The 24,581-nt window shown below is 42.3% G+C and overlaps 1 pseudogene across 1 annotated transcript; it reads left to right on the top strand.

Moving 5' to 3' along the window:
* Window positions 1–10,915: 10,915 nt before the first annotated feature.
* Window positions 10,916–23,233, top strand: LOC143515212 (hyaluronidase PH-20-like; annotated as a pseudogene). Its single transcript, XR_013131058.1, has 5 exons — window positions 10,916–11,151; window positions 13,605–14,596; window positions 18,998–19,939; window positions 20,088–20,177; window positions 20,438–23,233. The product of XR_013131058.1 is annotated as a hyaluronidase PH-20-like (transcript).
* The last annotated feature ends 1,348 nt before the right edge of the window (window positions 23,234–24,581 follow it).

Raw genomic sequence — 24,581 nt, 5'->3', positions numbered from 1 at the left:
TGTCCTTCACAGACTGTACAGTCCTTTAGGAATAATCTTCACTGATAAGGATACTTTTTCGATTCTTTAACAGACAGATCTCTGGTAGAAAATGATGCATATAAGATTACAGTGAATTTATCAAGAATATGAAAAAAATGTGCTTGTTTATACAATACTCAAGGGATTTCTTGGCTGATTGAAATCAAATTGCAGAGACGACTGCATAAAGGATTCAGTTACTGACTCAGTCCGTATATTTTCATGAAAGAACTTCTGTTAGACTAAATCTCAAAGTAATTCTACTCCAATTTTGCAGGGGTGGGTTTGCAATAACAACAATATTAGAACAAGGGTTTGGAAATATGATGGTCACATAATGTGTCAAAGGTGTCTGTCTCCAAAGAAAGTCAAGATGTCTTCAAAGGAGGCAATCACTTCCTTCTGAGAGTTCAAAAGGACCCATGTTCATAGAATCAGCACCCAGCACCTCAGAAAGAAAAGAGGTAGGGGAAAATCTCTAAGCCAACATAACCAAGCCGTTCTTTCAGGCTGTGGGAATGTGGTTTTCTACTGAACCACTTCTACCACTCCAGGCACCCCCCTCCTCCCACCACTCCTCCCATCGGAACAAATGTGTCTCCAAACTGGCTGCACGCACAAGACTGGAAGGCGACAGCATGGAGGGTAGAGAATGTTCACAGCATCCCCATGGACTGTGCTCTACAGAGCATGTTGGGGGGCACACAGTCTATAATGGCTATTTGCCAAACTAATGGATTAAGATAAGAAATAAGTGAGATATGGCAACTCATGCAGGAGCCTCCTGTCCCTAGTATAAAGTCAAATGTGTTCACCGAGCCAGACTTTCATTCCTTTCTCTTCAAACTTTAGCTATAGTGCAGTTGCTGATTCATTTCATGTAGTTAAAGAACAACATGCTGTAATATTAATAATAAAATAATGAGTTGAGAATTTAAAATATACAGTATAAAATACAACAAATGGATTACACTGTCACCAGACATGTTATTGTGATGGAGGAAATGATAGCGATGAGAAGCACATTTGATTTTAAGCGGTAGCTCATTTTGGCTCATATTTGATGGGTATAGATAAACCTGAACAGAAAAGCCACTGTCTTCAGGAAAGAATAAATATCATAAAACGATCACCATTAAAATGGAGTGAGTACATATGAAAGAACTGTATTGGAACTGTTAGCTTTACTGTCTGTACAGAGTCGATGATTTTTAATGCTGGAGCATTTGAACCCCTGGTCTCTATCAGCAACACATTTAAATGAGCATGATGAGCAAGATTTAAATATGTTTTAGTTTATTGTAAATGAGCGACATATAGTTGAGCTGTCTGGGTGTGTCAGACCCAGCCACGCAGGGACTTGTCACAAGAGAGACAGACAGTCCCTGCTCATCAACGTGATTCAGGTGGCTCAACCCTGCACCTGCCTTGTGCATTCCCAGAGTAGTTATTAAGAGATGTGATTTGCTGCATCAGCATCTTGCTAAACCCTCTATTCCTGTACCTGTGCCATTGGTACATCAGCTTTCGGTTTGGGTTTAATTGAAACAACGATGCCTGTGCTGATGCATTTTCTGATGTTTGGAAAAAATGGGATAAAAATGTCCAGACACCACAACCACCACAAGATTCATATAAATGATTGAGCGAGAGCTTTAAAGAACAGAACTGTGCAAAATAAACATTAGTGTCAACTTCTTTTATAGGATAATGCTCTCACATCTTGTCAGACAGCTGACAAGAGGGAACAGACCCTAACGGTGCTGCCATGGGCTAGCAACTCATGGCAGCAGCCACCATGGTACCCATGTGTGTGCAACCAAGTAAGCTACATTGAGGAATAAAAAAGCAATACCCCAAGAGTCAGCGAGAGCAGGGGTGGAAGATGACTCACAGGTGGATAACATGGTTACGGACTTTGGAACGGACATGACTACGAGAAGTGGGTTGAGCATACAGGCAGGCAGGGTGGTAGGGGAAAAGGCGCTGCAGACTTGCGTGTGTGGGTGGCGCAAGGTCACGTCAGTGAGAGGGCTGAGGATTCACCAAGGGAAGATGAAATGTTTGAGTGAAGGAGTGCAGGGGCCCCGCATTGAACAATACCTTGCACAGAATTGTTCAAGTCAGTCGGCTGAAGTCCAGCGGCAGGTTAGTTACCACAGTCCGCAGGATATCAACACCCTTGTTACTATAGAGGCCAACTCAAGCACAGGAGGTGGAGAGGAGGATAGCGGTGATGGGCCAGGTGTTAGTGGAAAGCAAAAGGGAAGAGAGAAAGGGTTAGGGCACAGATCGAAGGTTAAATGGCCTGGGGCAGGTGATAAAATGTTGTGGAGGAGTGTTAATGATGATTTGAAAGGGATGTTGGAAGGGTTAAAGGGAACAGCGGAAAGTAAGTTGAACAGGCTAGGTAAAGTTATCTATGATTATGGTGTTGCAAGATTTGGTGTTGTGCAGAAGAAAGGAATGAGTAAGGCGGTTTGTAAATCAAGGAGGCAGGTAGAAATAGGAAAACTTGTCAAGGAGTCAAGGTTATTGAGGAAGCAGTGGAAGCGGGGTGATGAGCAGGAAAGAGAGGGCATTGAGTTACTGCAAGACGAGTTGAAAAGTAAGTTAGGGAAATTGCGGAGAGCAGAAGCTATGAGGAAAAGAAGGAAGAAGAAAGAGCGCGCTAGAGAGGCATTCTTTAAGGATCCGTTTAGGTTTGTTAAAACGTTGTTTAGTCAGGAGAAGTCAGGGAGCCTAAAGGTAGGAAAGAAGGAGCTTGAGGGGCATTTTCAGAAGGTGTACTCAAGGGAGGAAAGGACTAGTGAATTGGAATTGCCAGCAGATATTCCGCCAGTAGGTGACCTACAGTGGAAGATGGATGTTAATCCCCTTAAGTGGAGTGAGGTACAGGATGTAGTGCGGTGTGCAAAAGCTGGTTCGGCACCAGGGCCTAATGGAGTTCCATATAGATTATATAAAAGTGCGCCAGATGTTTTAAAGTTGTTATGGAGGTTGATGATTATAGTGTGGAAGAAGGGGATTATCCCAAAGGATTGGCGAAGGGCAGGTGGTGTTCTTATTCCGAAAGAGAAGGATTCTGTAGCCATAGAGCAGTTTCGTCCCATAAGCTTGCTTAATGTGGAGGGTAAAATATTCTTTAGTGTAGTTGCACGTAGGTTGGCAGCGTTTCTGAAAAGGAATAAGTTAATTGATACATCGGTGCAAAAAGCAGGGATTACAGGTTTTTCAGGGTGTATAGAGCATAGTAGCATGATTTGGCACCGGATTCAAACAGCGAGAGCAGAGAGAAGAGACCTACATGTGGTATTCTTGGATCTGGCTAATGCTTTTGGTTCGGTGCCACATGCTCTGTTGTGGAAAGCATTTGAATTTTTTCAGATTCCAGATGAGATTACGAGGTTAGTTAAAGCTTATTTTGGAGACATTCAGTTTTGTTTCAGCACAGAGGAGTTTGTTACATCTTGGCAACGTCTGGAAGTAGGTATAATGGCAGGGTGCACAATCTCACCATTGGCATTTACAATGGCAATGGAGGTGATTATTAGGGCGTCTAAGTGGGTTGTAGGTGGGGAGAGGCTGCATGATGGCACCCGGCTCCCACCGATTAGGGCATACATGGATGACATGACTACATTGACGACAACTGTTCCATGTACTCGGCGGCTGTTGGAGAAGCTAGGTGATAATCTTAGGCTGGCTAGGATGAAGGTAAAACCCAGTAAGTCTAGGAGTGTTTCAATTGTGAAAGGGAAGTTGACACAAGAAAAGTATGTGATGGAGGGAGAAGTAATACCGTCTATTCTGGAGAAATCAGTTAAGAGTCTAGGTAGGTGGTACACCGCAGCACTGAACGACAAAGAGCAGGTTGTAGAGTTAAGGAAGGAATTGGGTGAGGCTATTAATAGTATCGATAAGTCCTTTTTGCCAGGTAAATTAAAGTTGTGGTGTTTGCAGTTTGGATTGTTGCCTCGTCTAAGGTGGCCACTAACAGTGTATGATATTCCAATGACTGAAGTTGAGAGGCTAGAAAGGATTGTTAATAAGGCTGTAAGAAAATGGCTTGGGGTTCCACATTGTCTTAGTAGTGTGGCATGGTTTGGGAGAGGAGTACTAGAACTGCCACTAACAAGCTTAGTTGAGGAGTTTAAATGTGCCAAGGTAGGCAGAGAAATGTTGTTGATGGGGTCGAAAGATGCACTGATCAAAGCAGCGGCACCAGTGACACGTACAGGAAGAAAGTGGAGTTCCCAAGAGGCAACTCAGGCAGCAAAGAGGGCATTGGAGCATAGAGATGTTGTAGGGCAGGTGCAAAATGGTAGGGCAGGACTAGGGTCAGGTGATACATGGAGGGCATTCAGCAAGGCCACATCTCCTGAGAGAAGACGAATGGTGACTGGTTTTATTCGAGAGCAGGAGGAGGAAGTAAGACGGGCAAAAGCTGCAGGACAGAGTAAGCAGGGTCAGTGGATGAAATGGGAAAGTGTAGAGAAGAGGAGAATCACCTGGCGAGAGTTGTGGGCATTGGATGCGAGTCGTATAAAGTTTCTTGTGGGAGCTACTTATGATGTGCTTCCAACTCCACAAAACCTTGGGCAGTGGTTAGGTGAGGATCCAACTTGTAAGCTATGTGCAGGAAGTGGTACATTGAAGCACATCCTGTCGGCATGCAAGGTGAGTTTGTCACAGGGACGTTATACATGGAGGCATAATCAGGTACTTAAATCACTGGCAGGTGCACTTGATAAGAAGCGGTTGGAAGTTAGTGGCATGCCAGTTGCTAGTTCCAATAGAGTAATTAGGTTTGTGTGTGAGGGGCAGCATAGCAAGGAGCCAGCACAGGTTTCAAAAGTTGGCGATAAGTGGGCTGATGCAAGAGATTGGAAACTGTTGGTTGATGTAGGCTGTAAATTGCAGGTTCCAGAGTGTATTGTTGTCACAAACTTGAGGCCAGATGTTGTGTTGTACTCTGAAAGTAAGAGGATAGTGTATTTCATAGAGCTAACTGTTCCATTTGAGGACGAAGTTGATGCAGCATATGAAAGGAAAAGGTTGAAGTATGCAGATTTGGTGGCTGAGGTAAGAGAGCGGGGCTGGCAAGCATATATTAGACCTGTAGAGGTAGGGGCTAGGGGTTTCGTGGCGAAGTCTGCCACAAGACTACTGGCTGAGTTTGGATTTAGAGGCTGTGTGATGAGAGCAGTGGTAAAGGAGTTGTCAGAGGTAGCTGAGAGATCAAGTCAGTGGGTGTGGCTAAGAAGGGCTGAGGGTAGGTGGGGTAAGGATAGTACTTGAAGAGATAAATTGTTTGGTGGGTGTGTTGTTGAGATATGGGTAGGATTGTCACTTGGCTTTTCCGATAGCCGTCGGGTGGCAGGGTTGTTGGTAATTTTGCGATGGGCTACATTGTGAGCTTGGAGGGGGGTGGGTCTGGGACGCCAGACTCCACTGATGAGCCTTCTGGAGGTGTTGAGGGCTCAATTCATCGAAACACCAATGAAGGGAGGTGCCTTCCTGATGACCCCAAGGAAAAGCTTGCAAGGTATTGTGTGTGTCCATGTCACTTTGTTTTGAAGGTCAGTCCAGGTTTGTTTGGTGGTCTGAGTACTTGGCAGTTGAGGCAATGGACCATGAACATAGTGCGCTGTGCTTCTGGATCCTTGTCGAGCCAGTATCAGATTGTAGCTGCTGCTGTGTTCTGTTCAAGCAACTAGTGTGTGCATAGGGTGTGTGAAATCTATCTTGTCCAGTAGTATTGTGTAGGTATTATTAGATCATGGTTGTTGGTTGGTTAATACATCCTAGCCAAGCCTGTTGCATGACTCCGGATGTTAGGTGCAGGATTTATCATCTTCCTGTTTTATGTTACTTGGTGTCTAGTTAAACTAGTGACTGCTGTGAAAAGGGCAGCTGACAACAGGGGAAAGACTCTGTGACAGCTTGGAAAGACAGCTGACAAGAGGGAACAGACCCTAACGGTGCTGCCATGGGCTAGCAACTCATGGCAGCAGCCACCATGGTACCCATGTGTGTGCAACCAAGTAAGCTACATTGAGGAATAAAAAAGCAATACCCCAAGAGTCAGCGAGAGCAGGGGTGGAAGATGACTCACAGGTGGATAACATGGTTACGGACTTTGGAACGGACATGACTACGAGAAGTGGGTTGAGCATACAGGCAGGCAGGGTGGTAGGGGAAAAGGCGCTGCAGACTTGCGTGTGTGGGTGGCGCAAGGTCACGTCAGTGAGAGGGCTGAGGATTCACCAAGGGAAGATGAAATGTTTGAGTGAAGGAGTGCAGGGGCCCCGCATTGAACAATACCTTGCACAGAATTGTTCAAGTCAGTCGGCTGAAGTCCAGCGGCAGGTTAGTTACCACAGTCCGCAGGATATCAACACCCTTGTTACTATAGAGGCCAACTCAAGCACAGGAGGTGGAGAGGAGGATAGCGGTGATGGGCCAGGTGTTAGTGGAAAGCAAAAGGGAAGAGAGAAAGGGTTAGGGCACAGATCGAAGGTTAAATGGCCTGGGGCAGGTGATAAAATGTTGTGGAGGAGTGTTAATGATGATTTGAAAGGGATGTTGGAAGGGTTAAAGGGAACAGCGGAAAGTAAGTTGAACAGGCTAGGTAAAGTTATCTATGATTATGGTGTTGCAAGATTTGGTGTTGTGCAGAAGAAAGGAATGAGTAAGGCGGTTTGTAAATCAAGGAGGCAGGTAGAAATAGGAAAACTTGTCAAGGAGTCAAGGTTATTGAGGAAGCAGTGGAAGCGGGGTGATGAGCAGGAAAGAGAGGGCATTGAGTTACTGCAAGACGAGTTGAAAAGTAAGTTAGGGAAATTGCGGAGAGCAGAAGCTATGAGGAAAAGAAGGAAGAAGAAAGAGCGCGCTAGAGAGGCATTCTTTAAGGATCCGTTTAGGTTTGTTAAAACGTTGTTTAGTCAGGAGAAGTCAGGGAGCCTAAAGGTAGGAAAGAAGGAGCTTGAGGGGCATTTTCAGAAGGTGTACTCAAGGGAGGAAAGGACTAGTGAATTGGAATTGCCAGCAGATATTCCGCCAGTAGGTGACCTACAGTGGAAGATGGATGTTAATCCCCTTAAGTGGAGTGAGGTACAGGATGTAGTGCGGTGTGCAAAAGCTGGTTCGGCACCAGGGCCTAATGGAGTTCCATATAGATTATATAAAAGTGCGCCAGATGTTTTAAAGTTGTTATGGAGGTTGATGATTATAGTGTGGAAGAAGGGGATTATCCCAAAGGATTGGCGAAGGGCAGGTGGTGTTCTTATTCCGAAAGAGAAGGATTCTGTAGCCATAGAGCAGTTTCGTCCCATAAGCTTGCTTAATGTGGAGGGTAAAATATTCTTTAGTGTAGTTGCACGTAGGTTGGCAGCGTTTCTGAAAAGGAATAAGTTAATTGATACATCGGTGCAAAAAGCAGGGATTACAGGTTTTTCAGGGTGTATAGAGCATAGTAGCATGATTTGGCACCGGATTCAAACAGCGAGAGCAGAGAGAAGAGACCTACATGTGGTATTCTTGGATCTGGCTAATGCTTTTGGTTCGGTGCCACATGCTCTGTTGTGGAAAGCATTTGAATTTTTTCAGATTCCAGATGAGATTACGAGGTTAGTTAAAGCTTATTTTGGAGACATTCAGTTTTGTTTCAGCACAGAGGAGTTTGTTACATCTTGGCAACGTCTGGAAGTAGGTATAATGGCAGGGTGCACAATCTCACCATTGGCATTTACAATGGCAATGGAGGTGATTATTAGGGCGTCTAAGTGGGTTGTAGGTGGGGAGAGGCTGCATGATGGCACCCGGCTCCCACCGATTAGGGCATACATGGATGACATGACTACATTGACGACAACTGTTCCATGTACTCGGCGGCTGTTGGAGAAGCTAGGTGATAATCTTAGGCTGGCTAGGATGAAGGTAAAACCCAGTAAGTCTAGGAGTGTTTCAATTGTGAAAGGGAAGTTGACACAAGAAAAGTATGTGATGGAGGGAGAAGTAATACCGTCTATTCTGGAGAAATCAGTTAAGAGTCTAGGTAGGTGGTACACCGCAGCACTGAACGACAAAGAGCAGGTTGTAGAGTTAAGGAAGGAATTGGGTGAGGCTATTAATAGTATCGATAAGTCCTTTTTGCCAGGTAAATTAAAGTTGTGGTGTTTGCAGTTTGGATTGTTGCCTCGTCTAAGGTGGCCACTAACAGTGTATGATATTCCAATGACTGAAGTTGAGAGGCTAGAAAGGATTGTTAATAAGGCTGTAAGAAAATGGCTTGGGGTTCCACATTGTCTTAGTAGTGTGGCATGGTTTGGGAGAGGAGTACTAGAACTGCCACTAACAAGCTTAGTTGAGGAGTTTAAATGTGCCAAGGTAGGCAGAGAAATGTTGTTGATGGGGTCGAAAGATGCACTGATCAAAGCAGCGGCACCAGTGACACGTACAGGAAGAAAGTGGAGTTCCCAAGAGGCAACTCAGGCAGCAAAGAGGGCATTGGAGCATAGAGATGTTGTAGGGCAGGTGCAAAATGGTAGGGCAGGACTAGGGTCAGGTGATACATGGAGGGCATTCAGCAAGGCCACATCTCCTGAGAGAAGACGAATGGTGACTGGTTTTATTCGAGAGCAGGAGGAGGAAGTAAGACGGGCAAAAGCTGCAGGACAGAGTAAGCAGGGTCAGTGGATGAAATGGGAAAGTGTAGAGAAGAGGAGAATCACCTGGCGAGAGTTGTGGGCATTGGATGCGAGTCGTATAAAGTTTCTTGTGGGAGCTACTTATGATGTGCTTCCAACTCCACAAAACCTTGGGCAGTGGTTAGGTGAGGATCCAACTTGTAAGCTATGTGCAGGAAGTGGTACATTGAAGCACATCCTGTCGGCATGCAAGGTGAGTTTGTCACAGGGACGTTATACATGGAGGCATAATCAGGTACTTAAATCACTGGCAGGTGCACTTGATAAGAAGCGGTTGGAAGTTAGTGGCATGCCAGTTGCTAGTTCCAATAGAGTAATTAGGTTTGTGTGTGAGGGGCAGCATAGCAAGGAGCCAGCACAGGTTTCAAAAGTTGGCGATAAGTGGGCTGATGCAAGAGATTGGAAACTGTTGGTTGATGTAGGCTGTAAATTGCAGGTTCCAGAGTGTATTGTTGTCACAAACTTGAGGCCAGATGTTGTGTTGTACTCTGAAAGTAAGAGGATAGTGTATTTCATAGAGCTAACTGTTCCATTTGAGGACGAAGTTGATGCAGCATATGAAAGGAAAAGGTTGAAGTATGCAGATTTGGTGGCTGAGGTAAGAGAGCGGGGCTGGCAAGCATATATTAGACCTGTAGAGGTAGGGGCTAGGGGTTTCGTGGCGAAGTCTGCCACAAGACTACTGGCTGAGTTTGGATTTAGAGGCTGTGTGATGAGAGCAGTGGTAAAGGAGTTGTCAGAGGTAGCTGAGAGATCAAGTCAGTGGGTGTGGCTAAGAAGGGCTGAGGGTAGGTGGGGTAAGGATAGTACTTGAAGAGATAAATTGTTTGGTGGGTGTGTTGTTGAGATATGGGTAGGATTGTCACTTGGCTTTTCCGATAGCCGTCGGGTGGCAGGGTTGTTGGTAATTTTGCGATGGGCTACATTGTGAGCTTGGAGGGGGGTGGGTCTGGGACGCCAGACTCCACTGATGAGCCTTCTGGAGGTGTTGAGGGCTCAATTCATCGAAACACCAATGAAGGGAGGTGCCTTCCTGATGACCCCAAGGAAAAGCTTGCAAGGTATTGTGTGTGTCCATGTCACTTTGTTTTGAAGGTCAGTCCAGGTTTGTTTGGTGGTCTGAGTACTTGGCAGTTGAGGCAATGGACCATGAACATAGTGCGCTGTGCTTCTGGATCCTTGTCGAGCCAGTATCAGATTGTAGCTGCTGCTGTGTTCTGTTCAAGCAACTAGTGTGTGCATAGGGTGTGTGAAATCTATCTTGTCCAGTAGTATTGTGTAGGTATTATTAGATCATGGTTGTTGGTTGGTTAATACATCCTAGCCAAGCCTGTTGCATGACTCCGGATGTTAGGTGCAGGATTTATCATCTTCCTGTTTTATGTTACTCACCATTATTAAATATAACTGCACTCAGTCCGTTCTGCCACAAACCAGCAAACGAAGATTCTGATGCAGAAGTACACGGAATCATCAATATCTAGGAATGGAAATTTCTTAACAGTTTGATATCTCGTGGACTCATAAACGTACAATAAATGGATTTGCTTATAATCACCATACTCCAGTTATGATTGTGGTTAACATGAATACACACTCTTGATTCTTACACTCTCTTAATGTACCGGCATAAAACAGCACCTCTGCACACCAATAACACCTTAGTAAGTATTGTTTTGCTCAAGCTTAATTACATCCCCAAAATACATTTCTGACTAATGTCTAGTCTCCTACCACAAGAGACAGTGAGAAACAGGGCAAAACAAGACAATCACAGGCCACGGGGTAATTCGAGCAGTACAAGGCCTCCTCTACAGTCTCTACTTAACAATAGCCAACTTTCTGCGTACATGAAAGCTTCCTGGGAACTCTAAGTTGGTTCATTGGTGTTCATGTAATCAATAAGTCCCAGTAATGCTGACAAAATGGGATGAGGTGAGTGAGGTATGGTTGTAGCACATGTTTACTTGAGGAAAGCTCAAATGTGCATTCTCTCTCTCTCTCTCTCTTTCTCTGTCACTCTCTCTCTCTCTCTCTTTCTCTCTCTCTCTCTCTCTTTCTCTCTCTCTCTCTCTCTCTCTCTCTCTCTCTCTCTCTCTCTCACACACACACACACACACACACACACATGCGCATATAAACAAGCACTTTCACTTAGCCAGTCAATGGGCTTTGTAGGGGAGTGCATGCTCACTCCAGGCCAGCCTCCTCCCTCTGCACTAATCGCAGTGTTGTGGTTCTCTTGCTGGGGCTCGGTGGTTATTTTCTCCTCCCTCTCAGGAAACACTCTCTCTGTATATAAAAGAGCAGTGGGAGGACTGAGCAGCAGACAGAAAGTATGCTGGCATGCTGGCGACACCCGACGAGGCATGGTGCTCATGTCAAGGGGAGTGGTGTAGAAACACTGCAGAATATTCAGGTGAGTACTCTTTCACATGCACATCAGTACCGTAAGCTTCTGCACTGATTCGTGCTCTCTAAAGAGTAAGATACATGAATAGAACAAGCATGTAACTTTCTCACATGGCTGAGAAGATTACATGCTTCTGTTTCTCAGCTTTGATACTGCCACTTTACGCAATTGAGTATATTGCGTGAAAAGCTACATGTTTGAGTACTTTGTCATTTTTCTGTTTTTAAACTTGCAAAGGTTTGTGAATAACTAAGGCAGACTGTCTAACATAAGAATACACAGATTACAAAGTATAAAATGGAAACAATGTTTGAACATCAGAGGTCTCAAGTCTCTGGCACAGTACTAGTGAAATTCTAGACTGGCATAAATGTCTTCTCTACTAAACTGTCCATCAATTTACAAGATGCAATTCTGAAAATTCTGTAATCTCATTTAAATTTGACATGGAAAATGACACTCTCCTAACTTTGAAACCTTGTAAAAGTTATGAAGTCACTTCACCGGAAGGACGGATTGCAAAAATACCAGATGAAATGATAAAGTAGTTCCAGATAATGAGCCACTCTGGGATAATATACATTACACCCCCACACTGGGAAGAGTTACAGCTATGCAACCTAGCTTCATTTTTTTTGTTGAATACATTTCCAAAATACTAACAGGACAGCTAATTTCACAAAGCATGTTGGTATCAGTTACGCTGTGTTTAAACTGTCTCACAACTTAACTTGCATCATGGAGTGACTGGAAGATTTTTCAGTCACATCAGATCAGGGGAAAATCAAAAACGTTTGCATTTTGTCAATAATAACCACAATTTAAACAATCGGTTGTTCATTTGTTAGCTGTTGAATTGTGAGAAAAAATAATGAGACCAATATCCACACATTGTTCAAACAGACCAGCTATCTCATCTCAACAAAGCTGTTTAGTATGATACTTGTTTGCATTTAGACCTACGTTTCCATTCGGACTAAGCTGAAGATCATCAAAACTGTTTGCATCAGGTTGACTCTATGCTGTCTGTGGTTCCTCTGAAGATTTTAGCTCAAAGTTTCCATAAAAACCGCTTTTTACCAACAAAAGCTTATCCTAATTACTACCAGAGAGGACTAAAGGTTTTGAAAAGCACAAAAAAAAAAAAGATTTCTCCAAAAGCTAAACTGACAGTCATCACATTTTGCATAGCTGGCCCTCATGCACAGTATTTCTGACCACCAAGGTCAAAGCTTTGTTGGACAATTTAATGAGGTTTTCCACTTATAAATGTTCACACAAGACAATCACATAAAATCCTTCTTGACATCTTGCTTCTGTGAATCTGGCCTTTGGAATATTCTTTCTATGCAGCTATTTATGCGAATGTTCAAAAGTGATTACAAATGATGACTAGTGTGGTGTTCTTGGATAGTGCCGATCAAAAGAAACTTTACTGAGCCAATACTGTAAGAACATACAGCTGTATTTGTGAGTACTACTGTAAAGTCCTGACTATTCAGGAAATAGTTTCATTTGTCCAACTCGTGGCGTAGGCCTGATGCCAGTCCTGAGTAGAAAAAGGACTAGTGGTATTAGCCAAGCTCTTTCCACTCAATAACACAACATTCACATGGACCTGCAATCTGCCTTCATCCACACATTCCACAGTGAGCCCTATTTTCAACCTCAGTTCACTGTCATTAATGTCTGACTACACATGTTATTAATCACCATGGTTACTGGTGATTGATTCCATACTTTGTTGCTTCTTGTGTAGTCTGTTGTAAGTTTTGTATATGGTATATTTGCCTTGGTAGCCAAATAAACTTCTAAATGTAATTTGTTAAGGTAAACACTTTACAAACAAACAAAAAAGAAAACTTTAATAATGTAATGACCACAAACTTCCTTTACATGCATGGTGAAGAGATTTGACTATGCAATCCAGTTTTCAGACAGGCCTCTGGTTAGTGCAGCAATGATAATAGCTATGTGGGCATTGCAATAGTGTGTGCATGTGGCTGGCCATGTTTATTACTCTTGCGGTCAGCCGAGTATGGTTTTGGTTATGAAATCCTCAAACTCCTCAAGGTGTTATTTCTTATTCCATCTGCTCAAGACAAGATTTTAAACAAGACATCTATCTATATAACTCAATATGGCCTTATTGCCAAATAAGTATTTTGTTCAGAAAATTGTGTCTTAAAATTTCATGTACATATGTCCTGTAGATAGATACATAGATAGATAGATAGCTTAAAATACTAACACATCACATTTATTATTATTATTATTATTATTATTATTATTATTATTATTATTATTATTATTATTATTATTATTATTATTATTATTATTATACTAATAATTAAAATCAACATTTGCTTTTGAGTCCTCCACTTCATTCATCCTACAGTGCTGAGGAAGTTCTGGGCCACCTGATTCCTCACTAATCACATGCCTGTACTTCCTCGTAGGATGATTGACAATTCTCTTTTGTGAGATAGAAAGCAGGATGCCTTGTGTGCCCTGCGGGGCCTTCCATCATCAGACTGTGCCTGTTGCCTGTGCCTTCGTCTGCTCTTGGTTGCTGCTCCTGGTTCATGCTGCCTTTAGCCAAAAACCAGCCAAATTGCCCCTGGTGGGCCGCAAGCCATTCCTGGCTGCCTGGAATGCCCCCCTGGACATGTGCACCCTCAAATACAACATGAGCATCAGCCTTGACCTCTTTCACATCAGCGGTAGTCCACGAGCTGTCCACACGGGCCAGAACGTCACCATCTTTTACGCGAACCGCCTGGGCCACTACCCATTCTATACGGAGGAAGGGGTGGCCATAAACGGAGGTCTCCCTCAGAACTGCAGTCTGGAGGCACACCTCCACAAGGCCAGGAGAGACATCGCGCACTTCATTCCCTCGCAGGACTTCCGTGGCCTGGCGGTCATCGACTGGGAGTACTGGAGGCCACAGTGGAGCCGCAACTGGCACAGGAAAGACATCTACCGGCAGCGTTCGCGCGAGCTGGTCTCCCAGGCCTACATCAACGTGACGGAGGAGCAGATCGAGGAGCTGGCACGTCTGCGCTTCGAGAAGAGCGCCATGGCCTTCATGCAGGGCACACTGCAGCTGGGCACGCAAGCACGTCCCAAAGGCCTCTGGGGCTTCTACCTATATCCAGACTGCCATAACTACAACGTCCACGCACACAACTACAGCGGCTTCTGCCCCGTGACGGAGATCCTTCGCAACGACCAGCTGCTTTGGCTGTGGAACAGCAGCACTGCCCTCTTCCCTGCACTGGCCATTCGTAAAGGGCACATGGACAACGTCCGCAACCTGCACTTCTCCCAGCACAGGATCCTGGAGGCACTGAGGCTGGCCGCACAGACCGCACTGCCCTACGAACTGCCCACTTACGTGTACACAAGGCTGGGGTACCGAGATGAAGCCATGGCTTTCCTCTCACAGGTAGCTACAGACCTTGTTCATGGCATGTAAATAGTGAGCACCTGAATCACAGTGTAAAATACTGTCCATTGAAAACACTACTTGAAATATATATATATAAAACAACAATTAATAAATAATTAACAAAATGCATGTTTATTCATCATGTGGATTAGTATTTCAGTTACATTTCATCATTAACAACTGACCATCTCTTCTGTAAATCGTAAAGTATAGAGTGTAGAAATTACAAATAACTAATAATAACTTCTCATCGGTTTCTAATATTGATCGGACTCAAGTGATATGTGCATGGTCTGAAACAAAGTGCACCCTCTTGTGGTGGTATTTCATATTTAGTTACTTCCAAGAAAAAGCTATATAGGATCTCGTTATGCGGATCTCGTTATGCGTGTCGAGTCAGCATGTATCTAATTTGTTCAGTTTTGATGATCATTCTTATGCTTAATGATGGTTTAATTCTACAGTATCATACTCTTTGCACATAAAAGATGTTATCCTTGTTATACAGAAGGACTTAATACACACAATAGGGGAAAGTGCTGCTTTAGGGGCGGCTGGCTTTGTGATCTGGGGGGACCTCAACCTCACGTCTTCCAGAGTGAGCAGCTGCATTTTATTACTTCCGCCCTCACATCTCCTTCCTTCCAAGTTTGCAAAACAAATATTTCCCCAACTTGGAAAAACACTAACATCCACATGCTCTCTGTTTTGACATTTCAAGCAAAATGTAAGTGTTTAATGTTTAAACTAAACGTGTAAATGTAATTGTAAATGTTTATTGTAAGCAGGGCATTTATGCTAATTACAGTCACTCTTTTGGTAACACAAGTTGCCTTGAGGCAGAACAAAACCGAATACTGTTAATGTTGCTACATCACAAGATGTGCATGTGTAAAATGTAACTACTGGATATTTACTAGACCAGCAAACTCTGAAAAGAGGATTCTTGAAACCAATTTGGTATGCTCGTTGTGAGACATAAACGATAATAATAAATAGTAACAAATACTTCACAGTGATTAGATGTTAGTCTTTATTAACTGATCCTATTAACATGTCATTACAGCACAACTGCTCCAAGGTGAAAGCTTTCCTCAGCCACAGACTGGGCCAGTATATCACCAATGTGACCCGGGCAGCAGAAGTGTGCAGTGAATTCTTGTGCCGGTCTAACGGCCGCTGCACGAGGCGAGAAGCGCGTGCGCCGCATTACCTGCACCTGAGCCGTGGCAGTTACCGCATCCTCCGCAACCGCAACGGCACATTCGAGGTCAGCGGGCGGCACTCGCAGCGTGAACTGCAGCTCCTCGCCGAGAGGTTTCGCTGTCACTGTTACGAGGGCTACAACGGGGAGCGCTGTGACAGCCCTGCGCCAACACGGAATGTGAAGGGGGAGGAAGAGGAAGAGGAAGAGGAAGGAGATCGGGAGGAGAGCTCTGCGGTGTCTGTGGGGAAAACCTCTCTGGTTCTGCTGCTCATCCCATTTACCTTATGCTGTGTTTAGAGGAGTGTAGTTCAGCTGTCTGAAGGCACATGTAGTCACCTGTGTTCATATGTAGACTCTTTAGGATAGGCCTTTAATTAGTGCAAAGTCTTGATTGTATGCAGTCGATCCTAGAAATACTAAAATCATGTGGAAGACTCAAATATTTGGTTTACTTTTACTATTTACTCAGTAGTTTTATAATTTTTGTATCTTAAAATTAAGCACTGTTAAATACTATGGTGCTGTTTTCCACTTGAGGAGTTAACCTTGTTTTGCACAAAATACCATAAAATGTTGGAAGTTATGTAAGCTACGTTTATCTGAGATCATTCTCTCCATTTTTTTAATGAAATCTCTATGTAGTTCCACAAGTCTTAATTTTTTTATCAGTGTGTTTCTGGGAAATTCTTAATCTATACATCTTTTATTGCACTGATGTTACCCAGAAAGCTCAAGGTTGCATTTCTTACCCTGTGGATATTGCTTAGTCGTGTAAAATCAGGGAGTACTGATCAGTCTAGTACAACAGAGGATACGGCCTCATACCAGTTTTACATTTAATTGTCCTTTGTACTTAATGTCTTTTGTTTAGGCTTCATCATGTTGCCTTATGTAATAACCTCTGATCTATTTGAAGGTATTAGAATTAAATACATTTGTTCCCCATTCATTTAGATAATTCAAACAATGCAAAGAACAGTGTTTAAGTTAGACTGAAAATGTATAACTTACTTATCTACAATTACCCGATGAATGTGTAGTTGCCACTCTATGAGAAACATTAAAATAATAGGTTCATACAAAAGTAGTTAGCTACAAACAACTGTAGGTTTATCATCATCAAAAGAACTTTTACCTACAAACAGAAATTCAGCCTCTACAGCTCTTCATAGGATTATATGCATAACATCAATGTTTACATGTTTATTTAATGAGGAAATCATGCAAGCCATGGCAATTAAACATTACAGAAAATCTCATAGTACAGAAAATCATATATTCCTGGGAAATGTGTTGAAACTAGTTCAGCTACTGTTAACCTACTACATCAATTTTATGCTAAATTAAATTACTCATGGTACCATACTGAATGTTGGAGGATTAATACAAATAAAAAGGACTTATAGAATGCAAATAAGAAAGTACTATTAAAAATATATATTTTTTGAATGTTTAAAGTCCTAAAGAATTCTGCACCAATATAATGCCACACAATAGAAAAAAATGTGTGGCATTATAATTATTTACCGGATAAGCGGTAGATAATGGATGGATGGATGGATAATTATTTAGAAAGATTTAAGCACTCTCAAAATGATTTATTGATACATGACAACAATTACATTTAAATAATATTACTCCCTTTTACATTTCTATAAACGTGCATGAGCAGTATATCAAAACAATGATGAATAAAACTGTCAAGATTTATCTTTTATGTTTCCCTTGGTAAGCCAAAGTACAACGATGATATAACAGAGGGGTCATGGTGTATACATGGTGTACACATGGTGCATACATGGTGTTAACCACCATTTCTATTGCTTTTCTTTATTAAAGTTAACTTTCTCAACTCACAAATGTTGCTCTGCCACTCCACTCAAGGAAGTACTACGGATATTTGAGAATCTTAGCCATGCTTGCTTCTATCCAGTTTATAATATATAAATAATTCAAACATGAGTGTGTTGACCCATGTTTCTCTTAAAATGGTTTTTTTTTGTGTTACCTTAGTACATATTGTCTGTACCCATGTCTTTAGTGTAATCATTACCTCATTTTCTTGACTCGCAAGTCAACATCTGCCAAATTCAACACAGTCATCTCTAAATGTACTTAATATGTATTATGTAATTACCTACTCTTTGTATTGCTGACAGTACTGTTAATCAAACATGAGATGAAGACAAAGCTACTTGCAGCAAAAAGTGCTTGGTTTTTAATGCACTGCAAATAAATTACAAAAACTTATTTTACTCAATTTGTTCTGAGTTATTCTTTGAAACAAAAATGCAGTATGCATATTTTTGTTATTATTTAAACTCAGAATGTTGGGTTTGAAATTAAATACATTCAAAATACATTCAAAATGAACTTTCTTTTTTTTAGCAAATAGTGTTTGTAGAAACATGCAACACTCACGGATGGTCAAAAACAAGAACTAACAAAGACAGACTAACATCCCGCATCCCGGCCTGCAGCCGATCCCAGCACACACCCCCGAGCACGCAACCACTCCCACCATCACAATCACCAGAATACTGATGCACCTGTTTCTTGTTACGTTGCTCTTTTTAAGCCCGCAGGTCGTCCGGTCAAGTGCTGCACATTGCCACTACGAGTGTCACTGAATCCGACGAGCAGTCTTCAGGAGTTCCTTTCCCTGTATTGTGTGCACTACGAGCATTACTTGGGCATCACTGTGTTGTGTGTGCGCTACGAGCTTTACTTCTGCATCGCTGTATGCGCTACGAGCTTTACTTGAGCTTCCGTTTTGAGCCATGGAGAATAAACGTCCCTCTGTCTCACCCACGTCTCCGGCTGCCTCTGTTCCGACGCCTTCGGCATCACACTAACACACTTTAATTCAAACTAACACACACATTCTTATTGTTAAACACAAATAAGACACAGATGCAACACATAACATTGATGAGAAAAGGGACAGGTGACATGAATGACAAAAACGCACACACACGGAAACTTACACACTAGCATAAATGCACATGGATAGCACGCACATAAAAAGATACATGTGGACCTGAACAGACATAAACACAGACAGACACGCCAGAGGAGAATGTTGTAATGCACTATATATGTGTTGGTATCCAGAGTTCAGGTGGTCCTGTAAATGTTTTCAGATAAATAACAAGTTTGCATTAATATGCATGTAATTTTGTATGTTTTAGGAAAAGATTACTGACGGCTTCATTCTACGGACACATGGTCAGCTACTGTTGTCTGTCACTCTACTGACCCTGGTTGGATTATGCATGGCATTACCCCTTCCACAATCACCGACCCCATCTTTTGATAAGAAACCTTTTGTGGTCATATGGAATGCCCCTATTTCCAGATGCCATCAACTGAACATCCCTTTAAACATGTCTACATTCCATGCCATCACCACACCAGCTAAAGATCATAACCAAACCCTCACACTTCTCTACAAAAAACGACTTGGGCTCTTTCCTTATACAGACCTTCAGACTTTGGCACAGTACAATGGTGGAATTCCCCAAAGAGGAAACCTAACTGCCAGTCTGGAAAGGGCCAAAGAAGTATTCACCAAGTACATTCCAGACTCCTTACCTGGCCTGGTTGTCCTTGACTGGGAGGAGTGGCTACCTATGTTTGACCAAAATACAGACTTAAGAGAGATGTACAAAGAGATGTCCATCAACTACACCCTTGAGCAGGATCCTTCTCTGGACCAGAAACAAGTAGCCAGCAAAGCCAAGGAGCAATTCCAGAAAGCTGCCAGAAGTTACATGGAAGAGACGCTAAAACTTGGAATTGCACAGAAACCACAGTATCTGTGGGGCTTCTACCTGTTCCCTGACTGTTACAACTATGATTTTGAAAATCCAAGCTATACAGGGAGATGCTCTGAGAATACCACACAGTTAAACACCCAGCTGATCTGGCTGTGGGAGACAAGTACAGCCCTTTATCCTTCAGCATACATACCAAGCTCCATAAGTGGAAGCCAAAAGGTGGTGCTATTTGTTCATCACCAGGTGTAGGAGGCAATGAGAGTGGCAGCCCTGCCCCTACGGTCCTGCACGGCTCCCATTTATGTCTACCTGCGAGCCCTTTTACGAGATCAGAAGAAACAGTTCATGAGTGAGGTGGGGAGCTTCACTGCAAGGCTTATGCAACAGCACTGCTGTAAACATATACACACACACATACACACACACACACACACACACTCAAAACCTTTTGCTTGTATTTGGAGGTTTAGTTGAACAAATTCTTTATTTGGGTGATTCTCAGGTTGACCTGGTAAGGAGTATTGGTGAGGCTGCAGCTTTAGGAGCCACTGGATGTGTGCTATGGGGCTCTAGTTACGATTACAATGACAAGGTAATACTATATTGGCCTTATTTCAGAAGATCACCTTCAAAAATTTGTACCCAATATAATTAAAATACATTAAATTTCAGAAATCTTATGGGCACAACATACGCATCAACATATCTATTTGAAGCATATAGCTCACTGAACCACATAAAAAGATTGAATGAAACATTTCCTAACAGGTCAATGACTTAATTTCCTCATCATCAGACTTTTCATCCAGTAAATGTCCTGTTGTAATGATTCTAGGTTCTTTTTCCTTGTAGGAATCATGTGAATCTCTTTCTACATACTTGTCTGACATTCTAAACCAGTACATTCTCAATGTCACAACTGCAGCCCAACTCTGCAGTAACATACTTTGTGAAGGCAGGGGGCGCTGTGTCCGTAAAGACCACAACTCAGACGACTACTTACATCTTAGCCTAAACAGCTTCAACATCCAGAAGAGTGATGGGATATTTCATGTCACTGGTGAACCTTCTGACAACGACCTCACTGGCTGGTCCAACAAATTCACCTGTCAGTGATACGAAGACAGAAGCTGCTTATCTACAACAGCATCAGGCCATGCCAGTAGTCGTGAAAATGTATCTGGACACTTCTCAATATCAGTACATGCTTATCAGTATATGCTGCTTGTTGCATACTTTCTATGTGAACCATGGTTTTGAGAAAAGTCATAGCATTTCTGTAACGATCCGCGGAAGGCAACAGACGTGACAGAATCCTCTTTGCAGACGTTACGTTTATTACAAGTACACTGCGCAGACAGCACACATACAACATGTTTACACTGAACATGAATGACTCAAACAACGATGAGCACAGGACACTGTGTGAACGCACATTAAATAGACAAACCACATAAACCCCAAGTGATGATGAGACAAGCCACAGGTGAGATAGATTAACACAAGACATAACCGCACCCACGGAGATCCACTGACGCAGACGATTAAACGTAGACAACGTAAACACACACCCAAAAGGGAGGGGTCGGGGACCGTAACGTGACAATTTCCAATAAATGAAAATAGGAATATGTTGTTATTGACAGTTCAGCACATGACTGAGACAGATATATAGTATTTCAATAGGTGAGTAAAACTGCTTTTTACTGGTTTTCTTTTAAACTGTTTACACATGATACGACTCACAAAATATTATTTTCTTGGGAAAATCAGTGTGCATGTCAAATGCTATTCTTCTAGAGGAGACTACAAACATCTTCACTGGGTATTTAGATTACAGGTATTTAGGCATTTAGGTTTATGTTCATTAGGTGTATAACACAGATGGTATATAGTCTTTGGTAACAATATATAGTTTTTGATCAGGGCCATTTACAGTTGTGATCAAATTTATTCAACCCCCAATGCTGCGAAGGGTTTTATGGAATTCAGTGCACATTTGTAATTGTGTTCATAATGAAATCTTACAAGGACTTGTTAAAGAACTAAATGCAACTAAGATAGCATCAATTTTTTTTGTCATAAAGTATTAAATGGCCTTTTTGTGATTTCTTCATTGACACAATTATTCAACCCCTTTACGTCTACCACTCCTAAGAACAGAGGTTCATTCCAGTGTTTTCCATCAGGTATTGAAAACATCTGTGGATGTCAACGAGCAGCAATCAAGCATGATAAGCACCAATTAGGCAGATTTAAAAGGACTGTGATACTCAGCTCCTTCTAGACATCTACTGGTGTGTTTTCACAAGCATGGTGAAGGCAAGAGAATGGTCCCAGAAGACAAGAGAAGAGGTTATTGCTCTTCACAAGAATGGCAATGGATATAAAAAGATTGCGAAGTTGTTAAATATTCCAAGAGACACTATCGGAAGTATCATTCGCAAGTTCAAGTTAAAGGGCACAGTGGAAACGTTACCTGGTCGTGGCAGAAAGAAGATCCTGACCGCGACTGCTGTGCGCTACCTGAAGCGTAATGTGGAGAAAAATCCCCGCGTGACTGCTAAGGAACTGAAAAAAGACCTGTCAGATGTGGGCACTGAAGTTTCAGCTCAGACAATAAGGCGCGCACTGCATAACAAAGACCTCCATGCCAGAACGCCCAGACGCACCCCCTTGCTGACTCCAAAGAACAAGAAAAGTCGACTGCAGTATGCCAAAAGTCATGTGGACAAGCCACAAAGGTTTTGGGACAGTGTACTGTGGTCAGATGAAACTAAATTAGAACTGTTTGGGACAATGGACCAGCGCTATGTTTGGAGAAGGAAGAACCAGGCTTATGAACAAAAGAACACCTTGCCTACTGTGAAGCATGGCGGGGGGTCAATTATGCTTTGGGGCTGTTTTGCTTCTAATGGTACAGGAAAGCTTCAACGTGTGCAGGGTATCATGAATTCCCTTCAGTACCAGGAGATCTTGGAGGAAAATGTGATGGAGTCAGTCACAAACCTGCGGCTTGGGAGACGTTGGACCTTCCAACAGGACAATGATCCGAAGCACACATCCAAGTCCACTAGAGCATGGTTGAACATGAAAGGCTGGAACATTCTAGAGTGGCCATCGCAATCACCAGACTTAAATCCAATTGAGAACCTCTGGTGGGACCTAAAGAAGGCAGTTGCAGTGCGCAAGCCTAAGAATGTGACTGAACTGGAGGCTTTTGCCCATGAAGAATGGGCTAAGATACCCATAGGTCGCTGCAAGACACTTGTGTCAAGCTATGCTTCACGCTTGAAAGCTGTCATAACTGGAAAAGGATGTTGTACTAAGTACTAAAAAATAATGTCACTAGGGGGTTGAATAAAACTGATAATGATGTGAGCACAGTAAAGACATTTGTGGTTATTCCATCATAAATATTATGTTATGTTTGTCTAATTTATAAGTGCCTCTTTGATATAATTGTAAATAAGATGACTGAAATGATCAAAATCAATGTCAAACTGGCCAAAACACTATTTCAGTGGGGGTTGAATAAATTTGATCACAACTGTATATCCAAAATATGTAATTAATGATGATTTAAAGTTTACCAATAAAAAAAAAAAAAAACAATTTTTGAAATCAGTCTAACTCAGGGGTCGGCAACCTTTGAGACATGGAGTACCAACTTTAACATGTCTAGTCAATGAGTGTGCCGAGTAGCGAGTCAAAATTGTTGAGGGGGGGGGTGTAAATGGACACAAATTAAGTAATCAAGTATTATATCGCGATCGATCGCCAAATACAAACGCCTCTGCTGAACTGAAATTTTTTATTATTACTTTTTTTTTGCTGATGCTGGTCCAGTGTGTCGCGTGCCACTGATTATGCCTCGGCGTGCCATAGGTTGCCGACCCCTGGTATAGATGTTCAAATTTGGGATATTTTCCAAACTAGAACATAAGACTACTGTTGTATCAAAGTTGGTCTTGTTTTAGAAAATCTACAGACACCCAGTGTAAATTATAAATTCACCTTTGAAGAAACAAGGTCAATGTGACGTTGAGCTCGGTGGGAAGGACGAGGCACGAGTCCGACCTGGTACGGCTAATATTACGTTTATTCACAACAAATAGCGCATATAGCGCACGGATCACATACAGACATACAACGTGTTCACTCAAACAAAGACGAGCACAGGACACTGCGCGAACGCACATTAAATAGACAAACCACATAAACCCCAAGTGATGACAAGACAAGCCACAGGTGAGACGGATTAACACAAGACATAACCGCACCCACGGAGATCCACAGACGCAGACAACGTAAACACACGCCCAAAAGGGAGGGGTCGGGGACCGTAACATGACAATTTCCAATAAATGAAAATAGGAATATGTTTTTGACAGTTCAGCACATGACTGAGACAGGGATTCAAAAATTTGTTAAAATTTTAAATAAACTGAAGAACACCTCATATTTCATTAAGTGTTTTATTCATCATGGTAACACTATAAATCTAAGACCTTCTTGAAGTTTCTTTTGATCTCAGTTGAAGTATATCTCAATTATAGCTGAAACGCCACTTTGTGCTTCATGCTTATATTCAATAGCCATAGTTTTTTAGTCAGCTCTTCTTTTGTTTCAGACTTTGCTTTTCTTTTATAGGCTACATAGTTTTTATGGATATGGCCACTGGTACTTCTGCCTGTTGTTGACCATTACCTGTTTTGTGATGTGTCTAGATTGCCCTTATTGAGGCAGAACTGATCTGCACTTGACTGCCTCACTCAGACACTTTACAGTTTGTTTGATCAATAAAACCAATGTGTGTTTGTGTTGTGTTGGCATTGGCACATTTTATTTTTCTCATTGAATATAGAAAAGCTACTAAAGAAACTGGTAGCATTATGATAATATAATGCATATAATAATAATCCATATAATAATAATATATCAAAGACTCAATATACAATGTTTTGACTGTATTGCCAGTGATTAACTATCCTAT

This window comes from Brachyhypopomus gauderio, chromosome 5 (assembly GCF_052324685.1).
Source record: "Brachyhypopomus gauderio isolate BG-103 chromosome 5, BGAUD_0.2, whole genome shotgun sequence".
Classification (NCBI taxonomy): Eukaryota; Metazoa; Chordata; class Actinopteri; order Gymnotiformes; family Hypopomidae; genus Brachyhypopomus; species Brachyhypopomus gauderio.
This window is presented reverse-complemented; position numbering and strand designations above follow the sequence as displayed.